Source organism: Saccopteryx leptura, chromosome 8, assembly GCF_036850995.1.
Source record: "Saccopteryx leptura isolate mSacLep1 chromosome 8, mSacLep1_pri_phased_curated, whole genome shotgun sequence".
Classification (NCBI taxonomy): Eukaryota; Metazoa; Chordata; class Mammalia; order Chiroptera; family Emballonuridae; genus Saccopteryx; species Saccopteryx leptura.
In genome coordinates, this window is record NC_089510.1 from 25913660 (window position 1) to 25939907 (window position 26248).

The following is a 26248-nucleotide window of genomic DNA, read 5'->3' on the forward strand; positions in this document are numbered from 1 at the left end:
TAATCATCATGCTATATCTTTATGAGCATAGTATATATAATAATACTATCTTATTGAAGACTAAGTTATTTCTGTCTTAGTAGATGTTAACAATTACATTGGGGAACATTAAACCATTATACAACCAGTTTACTAAAATGATTTCACTATTGTAGTAAAAAGTATCAAGACTATGGGTTTTGTTAAGCATTCTCACTAATTAAGATATATAAAATGTGTTTATACTTTATAATAAAAAACTATCAAAAAACAATGATAGTTAAATGAGTTCTTAAATGGTAGACATGATTTGAACTTGTAAAAAAGAGGTAAAACGTGATGCAAACGGGCATTGTGAGTTACAGCTGGCATCAATATGGGTGAATATAGAAAGCATTAATTTTGTACTGGGCCAGGAGCTATCAAGGGATTATATAAATGAATCATTGAAACCTAAACATGATGCCTCCATAGTAATAATTTAGAAAGTTATAATTAAATCAGAGTATATATTATAGCTGCAAATTTTAATTTTTAACTAAAAACAAAAATGTACAAACATATATCAAATACTGTATTTTACTGCCTTCTTGATTTCATAGCTTCTAACAAATATTAAAAGTATATTCTTTCCCACATCACAATCTTCAATAACAAATTTAAATATAAATAATTAACATGGTAGTAGATTTTAGTTGATGTGGCTAAAATGATAGAACATATAAACATTGGTGCTAGTACAGCCATATTGATTTAAAATATTTTAAATTTTTATTTGTTTGGAAATACTGATAGAGCATTTTCCAAACATTTATGGTGCTCTGGTGGATGGTCTCAGAAGCACTTAGTTTTCTCTGGATGGAAAGGTGCGAATTGGAAATGAAAAACCAAGAATGCTCATCAGAATTACATTCTCCAGACAAGGAAGTCAAGTATCCTGATTCCAATTAATTATTTTCTCTTCATCTTTATTAAGGACTTCTCATGTCAAAGTATTTTTGAAATAATCTGTTATGAAAGCATGAAAAGATTTCCGTGAGGATTATTCCTGACAGATTCAGCCTGGGGGAATAAGGCTATCTGTTTTTACCTGTTCAAATTGAGCATGAACGGCTCTATGCCTCTGTGCATAAGGGTGATATGTACTTGGCAAAAGAAGCCTCGTAAGACCAGAAGAATCTAAAGTTGAGCTCAAAGGCAGAAAGTTTACATTGCAGGAAGAGATAAAACACCAGAAAAGACAAGTGTTTTAGGAAATAGTCTTTAAAACAGCAGTCAAGCTAGCATATGATAACCTTTTTTACTGGAGGCCGTAAAAGTCAAGAAAGCACTCTCCAGTTCCAACCGAGGCAGGGGACTTGCCAGCAACTGCAGAGTGGAAAAATTGACAAAAGGGTTTGCTGCCCTGCACAGATTTATTAAGCAGAACTCAGAAAATAAAAGGAGTAAGTAAGAAAGGATTATTAGGCCCTGGCCAGTTGGCTCAGCGGTAGAGTGTCGGCCCAGTGTCTGGAAGTCCTGGGTTTGATCCCGGGTCAGGGCACACAGGAAAAATACCCAGCTGCTTCTTCACCCCTCCCCCTTTCCTTTCTCTCTGTCTCTCTCTTCCCCTCCCGCAGCCAAAGCTCCATGGGAGCAAAGTTGGCCCTGGCGCTGAGGATGGATCCATGCCCTCCACCTCAGGCATTAGAATGGCTCTAGTTGCAGTGGAACAACGCCCCAGATGGGCCGAGCATCGCCCCCTGGTGAGCATGCCGGGTGGCTTCCGGTCGGGAGCATGCAGGCGTCTGTCTGACTGCATTCCCACTTCTAACTTCAGGAAAAAAAAATAATAAAATTATTATGTGCTATGTCATAGTTTTAGGATCAGTCATTGCAAGTTAGAGACAGAAGAACAAAACACTTTCTGGTTCATATGTCAACAAGTGATTAATGCAGTTGCGAACCTGGAAGTACCTACTTTAGCAAAAAAGAGTATTAAATACTGAGTCATGACAAAGAAACAACTTCCTATTTTAAACTTTACTTTAATCCAAGCATTAAGATAATCTGTCTCTATCTTCATATTTATATGTTTATTACATATGTGTGGCCATATGTGTACACATGTACATTAACACAAGTATAATAGACAGCAGGTAAGTATAATAATCTTGTGACATATAAACACACACATACATTTACACATATACTGTGAAAACACACACAACCAAGAAAATACTCACTTTTCTCACATCTCCTGGCATCATTGTTTGTCATTCAGCAAAATTATTATTGTGATTTGCAATTCTCTATGTGCTTATTTTATCTTCCTTAGAGACCTGTGAATTCCTTGGGTATCACTTACTCTGAATCACTTCTGCATCCCAAGCACCTTGCTTATTTCTTTGGGAAAAGTGAGCTCTAGAAAATTATTTCTGTTACCAAACTTTGTCAGATTGCAGTAATACATAAAACACTTCTCTAGAGTATTTGTTTCCTAGGGCTGACTGTAACAAAGAAAAACAAACTAATTGCTTTAAAACACAGAATTTCTGTCCTGGCCAGTTGCTCAGTGGTAGAGGTCAGTCCAGTGTGTGGATGTCCCGGGGTTCAATTCCTGGTCAGGGCACACAGGAGAAGCACCCATCATCTTCTCCACCCTTCCCCCCTCCTTCCTCTCTGTTTCTTTCTTCCTCTCCCACAGCCAAGGCTCCATTGGAGCAAAAAGTTGGCCCAGGTGCTAAGGATGCTCCATGGCCTCTGCCTCAGGTACTAGAATATCTCTGGCCACAATGGAGCAACACCCCAGATGGGCATAGCATTGCCCCCTAGTGGGTATGCTAGGTAGATCATAGTTGCGTGCATGTGGGAGTCTGTCTCTCTGCCTCACTGCTTCTCACTTCAGAAAAATACAAGAAAAAAAACAAAACAAAAGCAGCATTTCATTCTCCCTGTAGGCTAGAAGTCTGAAATCGGTGTCAGCAGGGCCATGATCCCTGTGAAGAGACTAAGAAAGAATCCTTTCTTGCCTCTTCTAGTTTCTGGTGGTCACAGGCATTCCTTGATTTGATGCAGCACAATTCAAATCTCTGCCTGCATTTTGATGTGGCCTTTTGTGTGTGTCTGTGTTCTCTTTCTCTTCTTATAAGGACACCAGTCACTGAATTTAAAGTCTATCTAAAACCACATGAATAAATATCCAGATCCCTAACTAATTATATTTATAAAGTCTCTATTTCCAAATAGGAGCCCATTCTGAGGTTCTAGGTGAACATGAATTTTGAAAGAACACTATCCAAACCACCGTGCCTCTAAATCAGATATTCTTATAATAATAAATAAATGCATCATTTCTTTATCCAACAAATATTTAGTGAGTTTACTATAAGTGGGGTAAAGGAAAATACTAGTGAATCAAACAGACAAGGTACTGTTTACTTTATGTTGGGGTGTGGGGGAAGAATTATAAATATAGATAGATGATACATAGATAAAAAGAGATATAGATAGATGATATATAGTTGCTGATAGATAGATAAGAACGGATACATAAATATAAATGTACACAAGTAGAAACAGAAATGGAGCTAGAGGCAGGTGAAGAGTATAATAAAAAAATAGCATAAGGCAGGGAGGACAAGATGGTGATGGAGTAAGCGGACATACCAACCTTCATGTCCCAGAACCAAAGTGGATTACAACTTACTTTTAAGAACCATCATCTGGAAAAACCAACTTTGGACTAAATTAAGAGGACTCTTCAACCAAGGAACACTGAAGAATTCACACTGAGACTGGTAGGAAAAGCGGAAACACAGAGAGGGCTGCCTAGCTCCCCGGAGTGAATGGCAGCCTAGAGAGACTCACATGGCGGTGAGTTTAGCAGAGAGGGGAGGGTCCTGAGCCCCAGGAACAAAGCCCCAGAGCCTAGAAGAGACATATGGACAGTATTTAGCTGAAAACAAAACAGGATACTGTTTGTGAGAAAGAGACTGATTTCTCAGACCCAGGATTCTTCTTAAAGGGACCGTGCAGAAAACCTCTCTCACAACCACTCACCCAGGGCTCCAGGGGATGGAGAGAGAGGAGAGGACCAGAGCAGCAGGAAGAGAATGTAATCTAGGAGGCACAGGGAGAAACACTTTGAGAGATAGCCACCTTAACCCCTGGGACAAGTCACTCCTCAAAATGAAGTGAATATTTCCCCTGGAAACAGCAATACCAGCAAAGGGAAGCAGGACACCAGCCAAACAAGCTCTCCCGTGGTACTTAGAGCAGAGTCGTTTAGAAGGAGGGAGCTTTCGGGTATACAGTATTGTTAGGGTCTTAACTGCAGTGCCCCAAAACACATGGCTGAGGGCACGCCCAAGGGCATAGAGTGGCAGGATGCAGAAGCATGGTTCAGTCAGCAAAGGCGGAAAGCAACTGGCCACAACTGAGGCCCAGGTGTGAGTTTAGTCTTGCCAGGCTGGGGCGGAGGGGATACGAGAAAGTGATCAAGCCCAGCTGCGGGCCGCCTGCAATCCAGCCTGTGGGGGAAGGGAGGGAGCCCCAGAAGGGGCAGAGACTCACCCTTGAGCAAGGGCACAGGAGCGCAGCCTCACCTGCAGGCAGGAACCAAGGCTTGTGGCCTGACGCACAAGTCGGCTCCTCCCGCAGGGGTGGACCGAAAGCCCAGAACAGGCGGAATCCTGCAACTGAGCGAGGGCATGCAGCCCAGCCCAGCCTGTGGAGCCAAGGCTTACAGCCATCCCAGGAGAGGGCTTCTCCCACAGAGGTGGGGTGAAAGCTCGGAATCAGGCGGAGACCAGCAGCTGAGCAAAGGTGCTCACCACTGCCCTCAAGGCCAAGGCTTGTGGCCAGGCACGCACATAACCCCACCCACAAGGTCAGGGCAAAGGCTGAGGCCACCGAGGCTTGTACACCTGAGCATTTGATCACAGCCCCTCCCATGAAGGAGAGGCAGAAATCACAGCAACAGCCCCAGTGGCTGGCACCAGCAATCCCATTACCTAAACGCCCTAGGCAGCAGCAGCAGAGGTGGTGGAGGGCCCACAGACAGACCATACCTGGGGAACACGGAGGCCACACCCAGTGGATTCCAGTGGCCAAAACCTTCTTTTACACAGACAAAATAAGAAGGCAGAGAAATGCAACACAAATGAATCAAGAGAAATCCCCAGAAAAGGACCTCAATGAGTCAGATATTACCAAATTACTGGATGCAGAGTTTAAAATAACGACTTTTAGGATGTTCAAAGATCTTAGAACAACAATAGATGACCATTAAAAACACCTAAATAAAGAGATAGCAAATATAAAAAAGGACATTGAAATAATTAAAAAGCATTGATCTGAAATGACAAAGACAATATCAGAAATAAAGAACACAATGGAAGGAATTAACAGCAGGATCAATGAAGCTCAGAATCAAATCAGCGAGTTAGAGGACAAGATAAATGAAGGCACAGAAGCAGAGCAGGAAAAAAAAAAGGAGACTCAGAAAGTCTGAGGAAACTCTACGAGAGCTCTGTGACAACATGAAGAGAAATAACATCTGCATCATAGGGATTCCTGAAGAAGAAGAAAAAGAACAAGGGATAGAGACTTTGTTCAAACATATCATAGCTGAAAACTCCCTAAATTAAGGCAGGAAAACGTCTCACAAGTTCAAGAAGCACAGAGAATTCCATTAAAGAGAAACCCAAGGAAATCTACACCAAGACACATCATAATTAAAATACCAAAGCTAAGAGATAGAGAGAAAATATTAAAAACTGCTAGAGAAAAAAAGGCTATCACCTACAAAGGAACCCTCATAGGGATGATTTCCGACTACTCAACAGAAACACTTGAGGCCAGAAGGGAATGGCAAGAAATATTCAAAGTAATGCAGAACAAGGGCCTACAACCAAGATTACTTTATCCAGCAAGGATATCATTTAAAATTGAAGGAGAAATAAAAAGCTTTCCAGACCAAAACAAAAAACAAAAAAACTCAAGGAATTTACTACAACCAAACCAATCTTGCAAGAAATGCTAAGGGGCCTGTTGTGAACAGATCAAAGGGGAAAAAGAATGTAGCAAAAGAAAAATACAGTTTTAAAGAATAAAATGGCAATAAACAACTACATATCAATAATAACCTTAAATATAAATGGATTAAATGATCCAATAAAAAAGGGTAGCTGCATGGATAAGAAAACAGGACCCATATATATGCTGTCTACAAGAGGCACACATTAAAACAAAAGATGCACATAGACTGAAGATAAAAGGATGGAAAAATATATTTCACGCAAATGGAAATAAAAACAAGCTGGGGTAGCAATACTTATATCAGACAAAATGGACTTTAAAACAAAGGATATAGTAAGAGATAAAGAAGAGTATCATTATTACATAATGATAAAGAGAGCAATCCAACAGGAAGATATAACCATTATAAATATCTACGCACCTAATATAGAAGTACCTAAATATATAAAACAGACTTTGATATATGTAAAGGGTGAGATCAACAGCAATACTATAATAATAGGGGATTTCAATACCCCACTAACATCACTACATAGATCCTCAAGAGAAAAAATTAACAAAGAAACAGCAGACTTAAAGGACATACTAGATCAACTTGATTTAATAGATATCTTCAGAACCTTTCACACTAAAGCAGCAGAATATAGATTCTTTTCAAGTGCTCATGGTACATTCTCTAGAATAGATAACATGTTAGGGCACAAAAGCATCTCAACAAAATTAAGAAGATTGAAATCATATCGATCACTTTCTCTGATCACAATGGCATAAAACTAGAAATCAACCACAACAGAAAACCTGAAAAATACTCAAACATTTGGAAACTAAATAGCATGTTATTAAATAACGAATGGGTTAACAATGAGATCAAAGAAGAAATTAAAAAATTCTTGGAAATGAACAATAATGAGCATACATCAACTCAAAATTTAAGGGACACACCAAAAGCAGTCCTGAGAGGGAAGTTTATAGCATTACCTTAAGAAGCTAGAAAAAGCTCAAATAAACAACTTGACTCTGCATCTAAAAGAATTAGAAAAATAACAGCAAGTAAAGCCCAGAGGTAGTAGAAGGAAGGAAATAATAAAGATCAGAGTGGAAATAAATGACATAGAGGCTAAAGAAACAATACAGAGGATCAATGAAACCAGGAGCTGGTTCTTTGAAAAGGTAAATAAGATCAATGAACCTTTAACCAGACTCACCAAGAAAAAAAGTGAGAGGACTCAAATAAATAAAACTAGAAATGAGAGTGGAGAAATAACAACTGACACAACAGAAATACAAAATATTGTAAGAAAATACTATGAAGAACTGTATGCCAAAAAACTAGACAATTTAGATGAAATGGACAAATTCCTTGAAACATATAATCTTCCAAAACTAAACCTGGAAGAATCAGAAAATCTAAACAGACTAATTACAACAAATGAGATTGAAACACTTATCAAAAATCTCTCAAAAAAGAAAAGTCCTGGGTCTGATGGCTTTACAAGTGAATTCTACCAAATATTCAAAGAACTAACTCTTATCCTTTCAAGCTATTTCAAAAAATTCAAGAGGAAGGAAGACTTCCAAGCTCCTTTTATGAGGCAAGCATAATTCTGATTCCAAAATCAGGCAAAGACAACACAAAGAAAAAAATTATAGGCCAATATTCATGATGAATTTAGATGCTAAAGTCCTCAACAAAATATTAGCAAACCAGATCCAGCAATATATGAAAAAAATCATACACCATGATCAAGTAGGATTTATTCTGGGGAGGCAAGGCTGGTACAATATTCGCAAATCAATCAATGTGATTCATCACATAAACAAAAGGAAGGAGAAAAAGTCCAGTAGTCCCCAACCCCTGGGCCACGAACCAGTACCAGTCCGTGGGCCATTTGGTACCGGTCTGCAGAGAAAGAATAAATAACTTACACTATTTTCGTTTTATTTATATTTAAGTGTGAATGATGTTTTATTTTTAAAAAATGACCAGATTCCCTCTGTTACATCCGTCTAAGACTCACTCTTGACTCTTGTCTCAGTCACGTGATACATGTATCCGTCCCACCCTAAAGGCCAGTCCGTGAAAATATTTTCTGACATTAAACTGGTCCATGGCCCAAAAAAGGTAGGGGACCACTGAGAAAAACTACATGATAATTTCAATAGATGCAGAAAAAGCATTGGATAAAATCCAGCACCCATTCATGATCAAAACTCTCAGCAAAGTGGGAATACAGAGAACATACCTAAACATGATAAAGGCCATCTATGACAAACCCACAGCCAATATCATACTCAATGGGCAAAAATTAAAGCAATCCCCTTAAGATCAGGAACAAGGCAAGGATGCCTCCTTTCACCACTCTTATTCAACATTGTTCTGGAAATCCTTGCCACAGCATTCAGACAAGAAAAAAAAATAAAAGGCATCCAAATTGGAAAAGAAGAAGTAAAACTATCATTATTTGCAAATGATATGATATTGTATATAGAAAACCCTAAAGTCTCAGTCAAAAAACTACTGGACCTAATAAATGAATTCAGCAAGGTGACAGGATATAAAATTAATACTCAGAAATAAGAGGCATTTTTATACACTAACAAAGAACTGTCAGAAAGAGAAATTAAGGAAACAATCCCCTTCACCATTGCAACCAAAAAAAATAAAGTACCTAGGAATAAGTTAAACCAGGGAGATTAAAGACTTGTACAAGAAAAATTATAAAACATTGATAAAAGAAATCAGGGAAGATACGAACAAGTGGAAGCATATACCATGCTCATGGTTAGGAAGAATAAACATCATTAAAATGTCTAGATTACCCAAGCAATTTATAAATTCAATGCAATACTGATTAAAATACCAATGACTTATTTCAAAGATATAGAACACATATTCCAAAAATGTATATGGAACCAAAAGAGAGCACGAATAGCCTCAGCAATCTTGAAAAGGAAGAATAAAGTGAGAGGTATCACACTTCCAGATATCAAGTTATACTACAAGGCCATTGTACTCAAAACAGCCTGGTACTGACATAAGAACAGGCATATAGATCAATGGAACAGAATTGAGAACCCAGAAATAAACCCACACCTTTATGGGCAACTGATATTTGACAAAGGAGGTAAGGGCATACAATGGAGTAAAGACAGCCTTTTCAACAAATGGTGTTGGGAAACTTGGACAGCTACCTGCAAAAAAATGAAACTAAACCACCAACTTACACCATTTAAAAAAATAAACTCAAAATGGATAAAAGACTTTAAATATAAGCCGTAAAACTATAAGCCTCTTAGAAGAAAACATTGGCAGTTAGCTCTCTGACATCTCTCACAGCAATATATTTGTTGATTTATCTCTCGTGCAAGTGAAATAAAAGACAGGATAAACTAATAGGACTATGTAAAACTAAAAAGATTTTGCACAGCTAAAGACAATAAGAACAGAATAAAAAGACAAACTACACAATGGGAGAACATATTTGACAATATGTCTGATAAGGGGTTAATAACCAAAATTTATAAAGAACTTGTAAAACTCAACACCAGGAAGACAAACAATCCAATCAAAAAATGGGCAAAAGAAATGAATAGACTCTTCTCCAAAGAGGACATACAGATGCCAATAGGCATATGAAAAAATGCTCAACATCACTAATCATTAGAGAAATGCAAATTAAAACCACAATGAGATATCACCTCACACCAGTCAGAATGGCGCTCATCAACCCACAACACAGAATAAGTGCTGGCGAGGATGTGGAGAAAAGGGAACCCTCCTGCACTGCTGGTGGGAATGCAGAATGGTGCAGCCACTGTGGAAAACAGTATGGAGAGTCCTCAAAACATTAAAAATGGAACTGCCTTTTGACCCAGATATTCCACTTTTAGGAATGTACCTCAAGAACACCATATCACTGTTTCAAAAGGAGAAATGCACCCCCATGTTTATAACAGCATTGTTCACAATAGCGAAGATCTGGAAACAGCCCAAGTATCCTTCAGTGGACTAGTGGATTAAAAAGCTTTGGTACATATATACTTTGGAATACTACTCAGCCATAAGAAATGATGACATCGGATCATTTACAACAACATGGATGGATCTTGATAACATTATAGGGAGCAAAATAAGTAAATCAGAAAAAACTAAAAACTATAAGATTCCATACATAGGTGGGACATAAAAATGAGGCTCAGAGACATGGACAAAAGTGTGGTGGTTGTGGGGGGGGAGAGGGACAGGGTTGGGGGAGAGGAGGGGCACAAAGAGTACCAGTTAGAAGGTGATGAAAGATAATTGGACTTTGGGTAATGGGAATGCAGCATAATCAAATGTCAAAATAACCTAGAGATGTTTTCTCTGAACATATGTACCCTGATTTATCAATGTCACCCCATTAAAATAAAAAATATAGCATAAAAGAAGGAGAGTGAATGTTGTTACATCATTAAGGTTCTAATTCTATAATTTGTATTAAAAGGTCTATTTAAACAGTTAAGACATAGTTTGAATGAGTCTGGTAACCTAGTAGTATTGTAATTTAAATGGCTCCTCAAAATGAATACTTCTCATTCTCAGAGGACTTCTTTTGTACAATAAATTATGGCAAATAATTTATAGAGTTATTTTTTTCTAATATTTATTTTAGGAAAAAGAAAGAATTCAACATGCTATTGTAAAATTCTTCCATTGAAACAGACAGATATATATTTTTAAAGAAATGTAATTTAAAAAAAAAAGGCTGTGGTACCTTTACACAATAAAAGCGGTGGTACATTTACACAATGGAATAATACTTGGCCATAAAAAAGAAGGAAATTTACCTTCTGTGACAGCATGGATAGACCTGGACAGTATTAGGCTAATTGACATAAACCAGACTGAGAAAGACAAGTACCATATGATTTCACTTATACATGGAATCTAATGAACAAAATAGACAAACAAAATAGAAATGGATTCATGGATACATAAAAGAGACTGACAGCTGTCAGAAGACAGGAGGGTAGGGGAGCTGGGTAAAAGAAATGAAGGGATTAAGCAGAGGAAAGACACAGACAACAGTATGGTGGTTAGTGCAGGGAGAGGCGGGGGAGGAAAAGAGGTTATGATAAATGGTGGCAGACAGAGCCTGGACTGGGAGGCAAACACACAATGCAGTGTGCAAATGACATTTTATTGAGTTGTACAATTGAAACCTGTATGGATTTATTAACTAATGTCACCAAAAAAATTAAGAAAAATAAATAAAATTCAAAAAAATATTAGTCACTGACTAAGTACAGTAGAGAAAAATTACAGATTTGTCTTTTAATAACTCTGACATTAAAATTGTTTTCTCACTTGAAAATGGGGACAGATACCATCCTTCATTAGATAGTTGTGAAAATTCAACGAGATAATGTATGTGGGGTAGAAACCTAGCATGGTATCTGGAACATACTAGGGTTGAAACAAATATTAATTAAATATAAATGTCTTTTTAATACTCATTATAAAAATATAATTTCTTTATTATCATCATATAGCTATCAACAATTCTATTGCAATTGAATTAAATTGATGGCCTCACCTCAGTCCATAATAAAAGCTTTTATTAAGAAAAACTGAAGTAAGTCAGAAATATGGGAGTCATTGTTAAAGGGTACTTTGCCCCTCCCCCCTTTTAATTACTTCAACCTATTAAATTCAAATCTTCCTTTTAACTATCTAATAACATTTCTCTTTAAAATAAACATATTAGAAGGTGAATTATTTTAATGCAGTACAGTTATAGCCTACTTCCAGGAAATGAATTTACCATACAAATGTTAGGCATTGCTTTCTCTGATAACTGCAAGCAAATAGATACTGAATAGCATTTTTGCTAATGACCCCATGTTAGAAGTAGTTTGTTTATGAATAATAAGGTTAATTAGAACAGGCGAACACTTTAATTTGAAGATGAGAGTGATGTCATCCTACCTTAATTATTGCATAAATCTTTTGAATTCAAAATTTGCTTTTGATTAAGAGTGCATAGTTCTCTCCCATTTCATCTGCTTTTGTTCTAATCAAACATGCCTATCCTATTCTAGTTCAAGTCCAGGTATTTCTCTACTTACTGTCACAAAAATTAGATGAAGTATCTGTTCCTTTTGATAGAACAAACTTGCAAGAGTATCACCTTAGTTGTCATGCAGAATTTAATAATCCTCTTTTTGAATTTAGAGTTTCTTAAAATGGACTAAAATCTAAAAATATTTCTAGCAGAAACAGTTATACCCATCATCTTAATTATTATGTTTCCCAGGAAATGACAGGCTGGGTAAGGGAAGCTAAAATGTCTCCTGGAAGCTGTGTGCTTTTTATATTAAATATTTAAGCTATTAAAAATTACCAAGGCCCTAGACTGGCATGAGCACAAGGCCTCAAATACAAACCAGTTGTCACATCATGAAGCTGGTGTTAACTCCTTCAGATTACCCCTCTTTTCCTGGTTGTGCACTGCCTGAGTATAATATACTTTCAGGGCCATACAGATATCTAAATGGCCAATAAAAATATCCATCTCATTCTCTTTATTTTCTCAAACCCTTGATGTTTACTCTTCACTGCAGACATAATTCCTTAAGATCAAATTGAGCAAGAAGATGGAGCAAGCTGGAGGAGAAGAGATTGAAATCTGTGGAGTGTGGGAGGTTGGCAGTTATTTTGTAGGACTGATGCTCTTGACAACTATTGTTTGATTTGAGTCCCTGCCTTCTTTGCTGAACGCCATGTTTCCACATCAGGAAAGGAACTTGATTTTTGCACCTGCTGCCTACTTGTTAGAGGGGTGGGGAGAAGCACTTGGTGATCTTTGGCTTCAACAGCTGACCTGACAGCACTGCACAGTAAATTGAACAGAGCAACCGTATTAAACTATCCCTGTTTGGAACGTATTTTGAATTGTGCAGCCACATTCTGTTAGCTTGTTTCCTGAATTTGGGCCACTTTACTAGGTATTATTCCACTGCTAAAATCCTCAGCTAAGTATAAGTACTGCGGCTAAAAATTGAAAAGACAGCAATTAATAAAATTATCTTCTCCAAATACAAGGAAGTATCAAATGGGCTCTACTTTGTGTTATTAAACCTCTAGAATTATGTACTTGATATATTTCATTTATAATATGAAAATAATGCTACAAATTCTTTGCAAACACATATTTTTAAAATGTTTTCTATGAAGAGAAAACATTATAATTCTGTAAATGTTAAAATGCTTTGAAGCTATCAGGGAATGTGCTAATGTCATTTTTGGATCTAACACTTTCTTTTTATATTACCTTGGATAGCTTTGAAGTCTGTTTTCATAAAAAAACAAAGAAACAAGCAAACAAACAAACAAACACAAAACCCAGTCATAGTATGCCCCGCCAACTTCATAGTATAGTTACAAAAAACAAATGAGGGCAAAAATGTGGCAGTGGTTGAAGCACCATAAAGTGTTATAAAATGTATATTTTTATTAACAGTTTAAAAGATTTATTTTGTTGTTAGAAATTGCTTGTCTTCTTCTGGGAACACAAATCAATGAACAGTATATGAATCAAATAATGAGTGGTATGATTTTGAGAATTAGTGCCTACTTGATTAACCTAGTGGACAAGAAGGACCTTCATTCACAACGGATCATTTGTCAGTCTCTTATTACAAGCAAAATTCAGTGAAATCCATCAGGATACTGACTGAAGCTGTTATTAAGAACTCCTGGCTCTGGCTGGTTGGCTCAGTGGTAGTGTATTGGCCCAGCATGTGGAAGATTGGGGTTTGATTCCCAGTCAGGACACCCAGGAGAACAGACCATCTGCTTCTCCACCCCTGCCCCTCTCCTTTCTCTCTCTCTTTTCCCCTCCCACAGCCATGGCTCAATTGGTTTGAGCAAGCTGGCCCTGGGTTCTGAGTCAGTGTACCCATTCTCCAGCTCTTGTAACTACTGACTGCTAATGGCTCATAGATTTCCCCTCTTTTGGTAAAGTTTCCTTGGCAAAATAGAGTCTGCCTCACTTGTTAAGTTTTGTACACTGAAGCCCACAGCCAAGAATTGACTAAAATGGGGGCATAAAATACTGGCTCATTCGGCTTGAGCAAGAGTTCACCAGTTTGAGTGCAGGGTCGTTGGCTTGATGATGGAATCATAGACATGACCCTATGGTCGCTGGCTTGGACCCAAGGTCGCTGGCTTGAGCAAGGGGTCACTCGCTCTCCTGTAGCCCCTCGATCAAGGCACATATGAGAAACAATCAATGAACAACTAATAGTACTGCAACTACGAGTTGATATTTTTCATCTCTCCCTTCCTGTCTGTCTCTCTCACTAAAAAAAAAAAAAAAAAAAGTATATGTACGTAAATTATGACAAAAGTAATATAGCCAGTTAATGCTGAAACATTATAAAAAAAAAAGTATACCATTACCTTTATCTCAGAAGCTACTTTTGTGACCCTCTTTCCTCTTCAGAGAATAATCATATTTTGACTTCTAACATCAGAGATTTGTTTTATATGCTTCTAAATTTTATATAAATAAAGTTATTTGTATCTGGGTAATTTGACTTAAAAGTTTGGGATTTTCCATGTTTTTGTATGTAGTAGTTCATTCATGTTTATTGCTATAGCATATCCCATTTATTATATAACAATACATTTATCCATTCTTCTGTAGATGAACATTTGAATCATTTCATTTTGGGTTATTACAAAAGTGTGAAAATAACATTCTTGTACATGATTTTCATAGAAATTTGTATGTATTATTCTCATGTACATACAGAGAAGTACTGAGAGAATTTAGGAAAAAAAGTAACATCCAAAATAAAATATGTAAATCTATTGCATTTCTTTATACCAACAACCTTGTCCTAGAATCTATATCCCTAGATATAACTCAATATAAAACAATGTATAGGATAGCACACATCTAATATATTTAAAATATCACAAATGTAATCCAATTTTCCTTTTCCATTCCCCATGAATCATATTGTCTTAGCCACTTGATTCTTATATAACTTCTCAGTTGATAGTATTGACCAGAGCAGAAGATACTAAGCAGCATACATTGGATGCTCTGAGTTAAAGAACTACAATTTCAGTTTGGAATAACTGAGGCAGCTGGAATTTGTGGTACAGGATAATAGAAAAAAAGGAAATAATGCAGAAAGTTTCAGGAAATTGCCTATGGTCACCTTGAGTTTACCATTAAATCTAAAATGCTAATCTATAGAGTAAGTCATAAAGACCAGTCTAAGAACTACTGTGAACAGTAAACTAAATTTATTTTAGATCTCATACCCATGAAACAATTGCAATCCCATCAACTAAAGTAAAGGAGCTCTCTTGACAACTCAGAACATTCAATCGGGATACTTAAAAGATCAAACATACTAGAAACCCTGGATTAAATGCTACTGTAAATCTGCTTTACAAAATTTGTGCTACTAGTTCCAAAAGACTCAAGTGAATGTGCAAGTAACATGTATGTCTTCCAAAACTGAACTTCAACACTATTTAAAATGGAGTTTTAAAAAAGCAGATACCAGAACACCTAACATTTAAAATACCATGATGAAATTAAGAAAGAGTTAATAAATGTGCAAAGAAATGAGAAAACATGAAAAAATAGCCAGGAAAAAATAAACCATTAGGAAAAAAAAACTCAATAATGGCAGAGAATATGTAAATAAAGATTTTAAAACTCAAAAATTTAAAAAAGAACTTAATGTGGGAGAAATAAAAGGAGTAAAAAAAATCATTAAAAGTTTTACATCTGAGGCCCTGGCCAGTTGGCTCAGTGGTAGAGCATCGGCCTTGCGTGCAGGAGTTCCGGGTTTGATTCCCGGCCAGGGCACACAGAAGCGCCTATCTGCTTCTCCACCCCTCCCCCTCTCCTTCCTCTCTGTCTCTCTCTTCCCTTCCCGCAGCCAAGTTCCATTGGAGCAAAGTTGGCCCGGGCGCTGAGGATGGCTCTATGGCCTCTGCCTCAGGCGCTAGAATGGCTCTGGTTGCAACAGAGCGGCGCCCCAGATGGGCAGAGCATCGCCCCCTGGTGGGCATGCCGGGTGGATCCCGGTCAGGCGCAAATGGGAGTCTGTCTGACTGCCTCCCCATTTCCAACTTCAGGAAAAAAAAAAAAAGTTTTACATCTGAAAAATATAAACTTTCAGATAAAAAATACAATTATTGAATGACTTAAGAAAATATTACCTATTACAGAATAAAAGCTCAGTAACCATGAAGACAGTACTAGAAACTACATGGAAACAGAAATACAAAGGCTGAAAAAGAAAAGAAGCAATCTCAATGGCCTGTGGAACACTATTAACCCATCTAGTATACAAGTAATTGGAATACTAAAAGGAAAGATAGGTGGACAAAAATAAATTTTTGAAGAACTGTCACAAATATTTTAATTTTGAGAAAAATCTTAGATCAACACATCCAAGAATGTCAACAAAATTAAGCAAAACCAAAAAAAAGAAGAAGAAGAAGAAGAAGAAGAAGAAGAAATTCTGCACTGGAGCGCATTAAAACTCCATTGCTGAGCAGCAGTGATAATGAAAAATCTGAAAAGCATCCCCAGCAGAGAGACATATTTTATACAGACAGCAAAAATTAGAACCTCAGAATTTTATCAGAAAACAAAGAGACATAAAGAATACACTATTAAAGTACCAAAGGACGAATATTAAGGTGAAATTAAAATGCTATCTCCAGCAAAAATACCTCTCAGAATTGAAAATGAAATAAAGATGGTTTCGGGAAAACAAAAACTCAAGAGAATTTATCAAAGGTAGAAGCTGAATTATCGTTAAGGTAAAAAAAATTTTTTTTGATTGTAAGAAGATGATAGAACTTTGGTTGAAGTTGTTGCAGCTGTCTTTCCAAAAAGAAAACAATGAACAAAGTGAGAAACACCGTTACTTGAACGCATCAAAGAGCTGGACTTGCAAGAGCAAATTGCTACTCTGAAATCTGAAGAGACAGAAAAATGCAGAGAATCACAACCAAGATCAGGAACAGAAGCTTCTTGAGCCATACACTGATGGTGTAACTGGGAATAAATATACTATATTAATAATTTACTGGTATTAGTTTGACTAGCCATAAAATAGAGGGGAAAAATAGGAATGTATCAACAAAGTAAGCTTATGAAAGAATTTCTATAAAATGTAAAGTCCAGTTTGTTGTTCTTATAACCATGATTCAATATTACTAGTTTAGTGATCACAGTTATATATCCTGTAACAAATCAAAAGTATATAATCAATCCTGCTCTTTTACCTCCAGCAAATACTCATTACAATGAAAAGGTCTGTTCCTATCTGGTTGATGCTCAATAAGGCTTAACATCCAAGCAAGAAAAATAACCACTTCTCCTCACTTTCACTTCGCTGAGGCTTGCAATTCTGATTTTTTTTTTCCTTTTTTTAAATTTAATTAATTGTGTTTACATAGATTCTAGGGTCACCCCAAATGCTTCCCCCTCCCCCCTATTCCCCTCAACATCTCCCTTGTCCCCCTCCCTACAGCACCCTCCCCCCTTCCCTTCAGGTTTATCCCATCCTATCATCCCCTTTTTCTCTGTCCTCTTTTCCTCTGGTCCCTTTGATCCCTCCTCTGTCTCAATTCCGTTCCTCAGTTCTCATTATTCCTTGGATTCCTCAAATGAGTGAGGTCATATGATATTTTTCTTTCTCTGCCTGGCTTATTTCACTCAACATAATAGTTTCCAGGTCCCTCCATATTGTTGCAAAAGGTAATATTTCCTTCTTTTTCATAGCCCCATAGTATTCCATTGTATATATTGATATGTACCACAGCTTTTTAATCCACTCGTCCACCGACGGACACTTGGGCTGTTTCCAGATCTTCACTATTGTGAACAATGCTGCCATAAACATAGGGGTGCATTTTTTTTTTCAGTCGGTGATATGGTGTCCTTGGAATATATTCCTATAAGTGGGATGGCTGGGTCAAAGGGCAATTCCTCTAAAATCAGGAACAAGGCAGGAATACCCCCTTTCACCACTCTTATTCAACATGGTACTGGAAGTCCTAGCCAAAGCAATCAGACAAGAAGAAGAAATAAAAGGCATCCAAATTGGAAAAGAAGAAGTAAAACTATCATTATTTGCAGATGATATGATACTGTATATAGAAAACCCTAAAGTCTCAATCAAAAAACTACTGGACCTAATAAATGAATTCAGCAAGGTGGCAGGATATAAAATTAATACACAGAAATCAGAGGTATTTTTATACATAAACAATGAACTGTCAGAAAGAGAAATTAAGGAAACAATCCCCTTCACTATTGCAACAACAACAAAAAAAGTACCTAGGAGTAAATTTAACCAAGGAGGTTAAAGACTTGTACTCAGAAAATTATAAAACACTGATAAAAGAAATCAAGGAAGACACAAACAAGTGGAGGCATATACCGTGTTCATGGTTAGGAAGAATTAACATAATTATAATGTCTATATTACCCAAAGCAATTTATAAATTCAATGCAATTCTGATTCTTACTCAAGACCAAAAATAAAACCTGACTGTGGGAATCTGTGGACATGTTACATAAAATAAAAATTCTGGTTTATAAATTACTTGCCAGCTTCAGTTTCTGTAACAAGCAAAGAGACAGATTCCGGCCTTCAGATGTTCCAGTTCCAAGAGACTACTGGCCTTTATCTACTTATCTAAACAAATTGTGCCGAGTCCCCTCAGCAAAGAACTCTTAACCCTCTTCTTTTGATTCCTTTTTTCTAGTTTTTCTTACTCCCCCTCTTTTTCCCTCCTTATTAAAATCCCTGTCTGCAACAGAAGAGGAAGATGGGTATTTGAGGAGATGACCCCCATCTTCTCAGATGGCTAAAACTTGAATAAACCTTTCTTTATTTCTCACCAACACTTCTGTCATGTAATTGGTTTTCATAATAACAGGCTCCTGGACTTGCAGGTCATTTTTTCTGGTTTCTTTTATTTTTCTTTTTTTAAATTCAGCGAGAGGAGGGGAAGCAGAGACAGACTCCTGCGTGTGCCCTGACCAGGATCCAACTGGCAAGTCTACTAGGGGACCATGCTCTATCTGAGGCCATTGCTCCTTTGCTTCAACCGAACTTTCTTCACGCCTGAGGTGGAGCCATCCTCAGCTCTGGGGGGCAACTCGCTCCAATCGAGCCAGTGATAACACACTCCTGGCTGCAGGAGGGGAAGAGAGAGAGAGAGAGAGAGAGAGAGAAGCGAGAGGGGGAAGGAATGGTGGAGAAGCATATGGGCGCTTCTCCTGTGTGCCCTGACCAGAAATCGAACATGGGACATCCACACACTGAGGCTGATGCTCTACCACTGAGCCAACCAGCCAGGGCCCATTTTATTTCTGGTTTCAATAGGAGAAGTTAAATAGTAATTTTGAAGACTTACTGGAGGCATGAGAGTGAGAAAATCACGAGAACCAGTCAGAGAATTTGTCAAACTGAATGGGTTTTATCTCCAGGGACACCACCAGGCTATCACAGCACAGAGGTGAGAGCTGGTCATGGCTGTGGCGGGGAAGGAATATGTTCATATTGTTTATGCCAATACACAGAATATACGTTTTTTTCCTCAGGTAGCAGAGCAGCAGAAGAGTTTCTTACAAGTTTTAAGAAAGTCAAATTCCAGTATGTGCAAAGGGAAAAAATAATTTTATAAGCTCTTAGTATATTTTGTATATTATGTAATATAAATTCTTCCAAATTTTACATGTTTTTTATTCTTAATCTTGTGCACTTTAAACAAAACGCCTTTCCTCCCAAATACGTCTTCAGTAAACAATCATTTCAAATGTTCTATTGTAATAAACAATGAAATTACTTAAAAGTATAAAGAATAAATGTTTAGGTTTTCTGGTTTTCATGTTCTTTTTACATCTAATGGCTTTAGAAATTCAAATATATTCATACTAGATTAAAATAACCTTTTAGAAATAACATTTATAGTAAATTTTTCCTCCTATTAACAGTATAATGTGTATAGCATAGCATTATCTGTTCTGTTTTGTGTTCCAAAGATGTAGGGATTTTAAGTAAGCCCTAAGGTTAGTATAAATGCTAACATGACAGAAGAGCAGGAAAGTTTCCTCTCTAAAGATATCCTAGTGTTTTTCTTGTATTTGAAAATATATGGACTTACTATAAATGTACTTTGTACATATCACAAAATTATCTATTTTATAAGTATGGTCTTTGAGAAAGATTTATCTTGCTGTGTGAAAGAAATTTCCATTTTCAAGAGAAGTCTTTTATTTTAGGAATATCACATGGATTTTTGAAAATACTCAATACTATATATTGTAGTCTATGGAAGATCTGTATACGGGCATTCTATGTTATAGCTGTATACACAGAGGTGGATTAAGGTCGGTTGAGGCCCCGGGTGCAGAAGGAAATATCAGGCTCCTTAAAAAAAAGAGAGAGACAGGGGAAATAAAAACATGTTAACCATATTTTTAAATAAATAAAAAATATAATCTTCTATTAATGTTAAAATTGCACATATGAAACCAAACTTGGTGTCATTAGAAAAAAATGTAAGGTTGGGGTTTTGAAGGGCCCTTCAGAAGTCGGGGCCCAGGACACGCACCCGGTACGCCCGTCGTTAAATCCGCCTCTGAATTGTTGGTCTTCTAACCAAACTCTCACTAATGCACTTCTAAAATACAAACACATGACCTCTATTTACAATCACTGTGTGTGTTTGTGCGGACCCATGTGCCCTCACACAAATCCCCCCTTCCAGTACCTTCTCTCTCAGTTTACAACAGCATCATGAGTCCAGCTTTATGACGGAAATCAAGAAAGTGTCTTGAAAACTTTATTTCCTGCCTCATATCAAGTATCTCACTAACATTTAGTGTTTTTTTTTTCCTCAAATATCTCCAAAGCTCATCCTGTTATCTTCTTCTCCACTGCCATCTTACTGATATACGTCTTGCATTGAATAAGGTCCCAGTCCACGTCCCTTTACTTGGTCCTTGGTAATGAGGACCTAGTTAGATATTTCTATCCATTCTACATCGATCATTAATTCACGCTGAAGCCACTTCAATACCTACCTTGGTCACCTCACCCGCCTCAATTCTCATTCCCTTCAGAGAGTACAAATCAAAATCTTTAACATCATTTATAATATTTTGTAATATCTGGCCCTTTCTGTCACTGCTGAGTCATCTTTCGATGTGTCCCACTGACATTTGGACTTCATCACACTTACCTTTCTTTTATTTGTATTGTTTTAGGTATCATTCAGAATCACTGTATTCAGTTATCCCCCCTTTATATGCAGCTTAGCTTTCTATAACTACAGATACCTGTGGTTAACCAAGGCATGAAAATATTAAGTGGAAATTGCAGAAATAAACAGTTTTAAATTATGAGCTGTTGTGAGTAATGTGATAAAAATCTGTGCCATCCTGGTCCGTGCTACCCAGAATGTGAATCATCCCTTTGTTCAGAGAATTCACACTGTATATTCTACCAATCCATTAGTCACTTAGTAGACACATCAGTTATCAGATAATTTGTGCTTGTGTTCAGGCAAATCTGTCATTCACCTCACCTTATTTCATCCTATAGGCATTTTATCATATTTCAGTAACACACGAGGAAGGGTAAATACAGTATAGTAAGATATGTTGAGAGACAGAGACTTCATTCACATAACTTTTATTACGAAGTATTGTTATAATTGTTTATTTTGTTATTAGTTAACTATAAGTTAAAACTCATCATAGTAGGCTGATGAGTTGGTTGGTTTGTTCAGTGGTTAGAGTGGTGGTCCATTGTATGGATGTTCTGGGTTCGATTACTGGTAAGGGCACACAAGAGAAGCAAACATCTGAGTCTCTCCCACCCCCTCTCTGCCTTCTCTCCAGTGAAACCAGTGGCTTGATTGGTTCAAGCAAGAGCCAGGGTGCTGAGGATAGTTTGGTTGGTTCAAGCAGGTCAGCCTTAAGAGCTAAAAATATTTCAGTTGATTAGAACATCAGCCCCAGACAGGGATTGCTGGGTGGATACCAGTGGGGGGCACATGCGGGAGTCTGTCTCACTATCTTCCTTCCTCTCACTTAAAAAGAAAAACAGCCTGATCAGGTAGCGGTGCAGTGGATACAGCATCGGACTGAGACACAGAGGAGCCAGGTTTGAAACCTCAAGGTCGCCAGCTTGAGCGCAGACCCATCTGGTTTGAGCAAGGCTCATCAGTTTGAGCCCAAGGTCGCTGGCTTGAGCAAGGGGTCACTCAGTCTTCTGTAGCTCCCTCGGGTCAAGGCACACATGAGAAAGCAATCAATGAACAACTAAGGTGTCGCAATGAAGAGTTGATGCTTCTCATCTCTCTCCCTTCCTGTCTGTCTGTCCCTATATGTCTCTCTCTTTGTTTCTCTCTGTCTCTGTCACACACAAAAATAAAAAATAAAAACAAGAACAAACAAACCAAAGAAACTCCTTATTGTAGGTATGAAAATATAGGGGAAAATATACTATGAGCAGTTTCAAGCATCCACTGGAAGTCTTGAAAAACATCTTCCACTGAAAAGAGGGAAAATACTGAATGCTGACATTTCTGTTTGGAATGCACTTCTATTTTCAAATGTCCATGACTTACTCTGCATATTTCAACTCAAATGCTTCTTCTACAGCAAAGACTGTCCTGAATATCCACGTTACATTCAGCCTTTCTTTGATATTCTCTTATATGCCATGACTTACTTTTTTTCAGATTTCAATTTATTGTTCTCTGTTCTAATTACTCAAATGATGTATGCACATTAGAATAAATTCTAGTTAGTGTCAATCAAATATGAAGCCTCAAAATGCAAATTAAATTTTATATTCCAAGAATCTACATGACCAACGATCAATGAATCCTTGTGATCTGTCTCTAAGGTTTTCAAATTTTAAGTTTTTCAAATGACTTAATCACTGGATTAACTTTTTTAAAAAAGGTTTACTAAAATACTATTCTGCAAAAAAAATGTAATTTAGAATTCTTTGGGTTAAAGAACTGAATACTTTACCTTTTGACTTTCAAAACATTTCAATTGTTAATAATAATTATGAATATAATATGTATTTTACAAATATAAGAATAGTACTTAGTGTTTTCCAAATACTTTTGTATGACACCAGAATTTTCTGCTAAAGTTCAGGAGATATTTTTTGGAGAACATTCACAACACTGATGTTTATATATACATTATAGGGCTATCTGAAAACACTCTAAATTTGAAAAATAATGCATCATATATTGTAATGTAATTTGAAAAACATAAGACGTGCTATATTTTAAAGTAAATTACTTTCCAAGTTATATGAAAAAGGAGGGCTTAATTTCTTGCTTTTGATAAATCGATATTGAAGAAGCATTTACTTATTGAATTCAATCTGTTGTATACATGAGTGCAATTTTAATTAGCTCTTGATATTTTTATTTTTTTGTTATTGCAACATATTTTCAATTATCTTTCTAATTTTTATGTTTTATTTTATTGCCATCACAATCAGGTACAATTAGGTACCAATACTGAGTAAGAAATTTAATGTTTATAAAAATTAATAAAATATGGAAAATTGGGGATCATTTTTGTTATTAATACTTTCATAGAGTTAATAATTATATTGAAAATATTTTATTTTTATATAACAATATTTTTATATTAACTATAATCAGATTTAATAATGGCTATGGAAAATAACTTTAATGATACTATTTTTAAATTCTCAGTTTTAGGCTTCCAGTCAAGATGGTAGCATGCATAAACACAGTACTTGCATCCTCCCACAACCACATCAAAGTTACAATTAAACTATAGAAGAACCATTACTCGGAACCACCTGAATTCTAAACTGAACAGAAATCCTACACATAAGCATATATTTTTAAAAAGGGAAAAAGAAAGAAGAAGAAAGAAAGAAAGAAAGAAAGAAAGAAAGAAAGAAAGAAAGAAAGAAAGAAAGAAAGAAAGAAAGAAAGAAAGAAAGGAAAGAAAGGAAGGAAGGAAGGAAGGAAGGAAGGAAGGAAGAAAGAAAGAAAGAAAGAAAGAAAGAAAGAAAGAAAGAAAGAAAGAAAGAAAGAAAGAAAGAAAGAAAGAAAGAAAGAAAGAAAGAAAGAAAGAGAAAGAAAGAAAGAAAGAAAGACAAACAGCCATATCTAGATTGGTAAGAGAAACAGAGACACAGAATGGGCTAATCCCACACTCATTTGTGGTAGATAAAAATCAGGAGGGATATCTCACCACTGAAGGTTCCCCATGAGGTGCGAGGGGTCCCAGCCCCATATCAGGGGGACTGGAAACCCCAACCTAGGTTTCCAGTGCCAGGAAGAAGAGTCCCCATAATTCTGGTTGTGATAGTGAGCAAAGATTATATCTGAGAGATGGAAAGTTCTGGATTCCCAGTCAGGTCCTCATAAAGGGCCAAAGCATAGGTGGGTGCCATACCTGAGTCTCTATCAACCTTGCTATCTTTGTAGCCTTGCACTGCTGATGCTTTGAAACACCATCCTACCCAGCTTGCAAGCTCACCCAAGCTGTTTCCAGTGGCTTTTCCATATGGATGTCCTGTATTGGCTCATGCTCCAGACTTTCCTAAAATGTCTCAAATAAGCAGCATCTGGCTTTTGCATGATGTATACCTCTTATTAAGTGTTCCAGCCCCAACACTACCAACAGTCAACCTTGGTTTGCACCTTGGCCTCTCCTGGGTACCTGCAAGCCCAGCACAAGTAGCAATATGAAGATCTCTTTGTGGCTAATGAAGGGTGGCCCTGGGTAGAACACAGGTGGTGGCTGACCTTGGCCTACATCTCCCGAAAGGACCCAGAGCCAGTGCAACCAGTGGACAGCTTTAGACCACATCAAACACACCAACAACCACTACATGTGACACACTCAAGGGGAAGATTCAGCAGGCACCAAAGTCCCACTGAAGTAAGCCCGGCTTCATGGGGTCAGCTTCTGCACAGCTAATCCTCCATGGTTGTTGCAGCCAGTCCTTGTGGTCAATCATCCAAAGGATAAGTCTCTCTCCTTTATGTGCGAACAACAATCAAGCCTCAACTAAAGCAAGAGGGTGTATGCAGGCCACATGTGTGTGTGGGGGGGGGACTCATCTGCAGTGCCCAGCTTGGGTAATTAAAGAGGCTGTGCCACCAGACTTTACAGAACACCTACTACATAAAGCCACTCTACCAAGCCAGGAGACATAACAGCTCTAATACATAGAGATAAACACAAAGATGCTGCCAAAATGAGGAGACAAAGCAACATGTTCCAAAGGAAAGAATAGAACAAAACTCCAGAAAAAGAGCTAAACAAACGAGATAAGCAATGTATTAGATGCAGAGTTCAAAACACTGGTTATAAGGATGCTCAATGCACTTAAAAGAAGAGTAAATAAACTTAGTGGAACTTCAACAAGATAGAAAAAAAATAGCACTAAAAACATAAAAAAAATAACCAGTTAAAAATGAAGAATGCCTTAACTGAAATAAAGAACACGTTGTATGGGATCAACTATGGAGTCAATGAACCAGAGAATCATATTAGAGATGTGGAGGACAAGAAAGCAGAATCACCTAATCAGAATAGAAGAAAGAAAAAGAATCTCAAAAAATGAGATTAGTATAAGACAACTTTGGACAACTTCAATCATACATACATTAACACCCTAAGAATCCTAGAAAAAGAGAGAGCAAGAAATTAAAAACTCATGTGAAAAAATGACAGAAAACTTTCTTAACCTGGTGAAGGAAATACTTATAGATATACAAGTCCAGAAAGTGCTGAAAGTCCCAAACAGGGTGAACCCAAAGAGCCCCACATCAAGACACATTTTAATTAAAATGCCAAAGCTTAAAAACAAAGAGAGGATCTTAAACGAAGCAAGAAAAAAATGCAGTTTGTCACCCATAGACTGTCAGCTGATTTATAAACAGAAACTTTGCAGGCCAGAAGAGATTGGCAAGAAGTAATTAAAATGATGAAAACTTAGGACCTACAACCAGGACTACTCTACCCAGCAAAACTATCACTTAGAATCAAAAGAGACAGGGCTTTCAAGACAAGAAAAAGCTGAAGGTGTTGATCACCCTCAAACATAAAACGTTAGAGTTTTCTTTAAAAAAAAATACAAAAGATTAAAAACATAAACAAAAAATGGCAATAAACACATATCTATCAAC

At 37.1% G+C, this 26248-nt stretch overlaps 1 non-coding gene across 1 annotated transcript; it reads left to right on the forward strand.

The window, feature by feature from the left end:
- Positions 1-15799: 15799 nt before the first annotated feature.
- TRNAA-UGC (transfer RNA alanine (anticodon UGC)) lies at positions 15800-15875 on the forward strand. Its single transcript has one exon. It is a non-coding gene; the product is annotated as a tRNA-Ala (tRNA).
- Positions 15876-26248: the final 10373 nt, after the last annotated feature.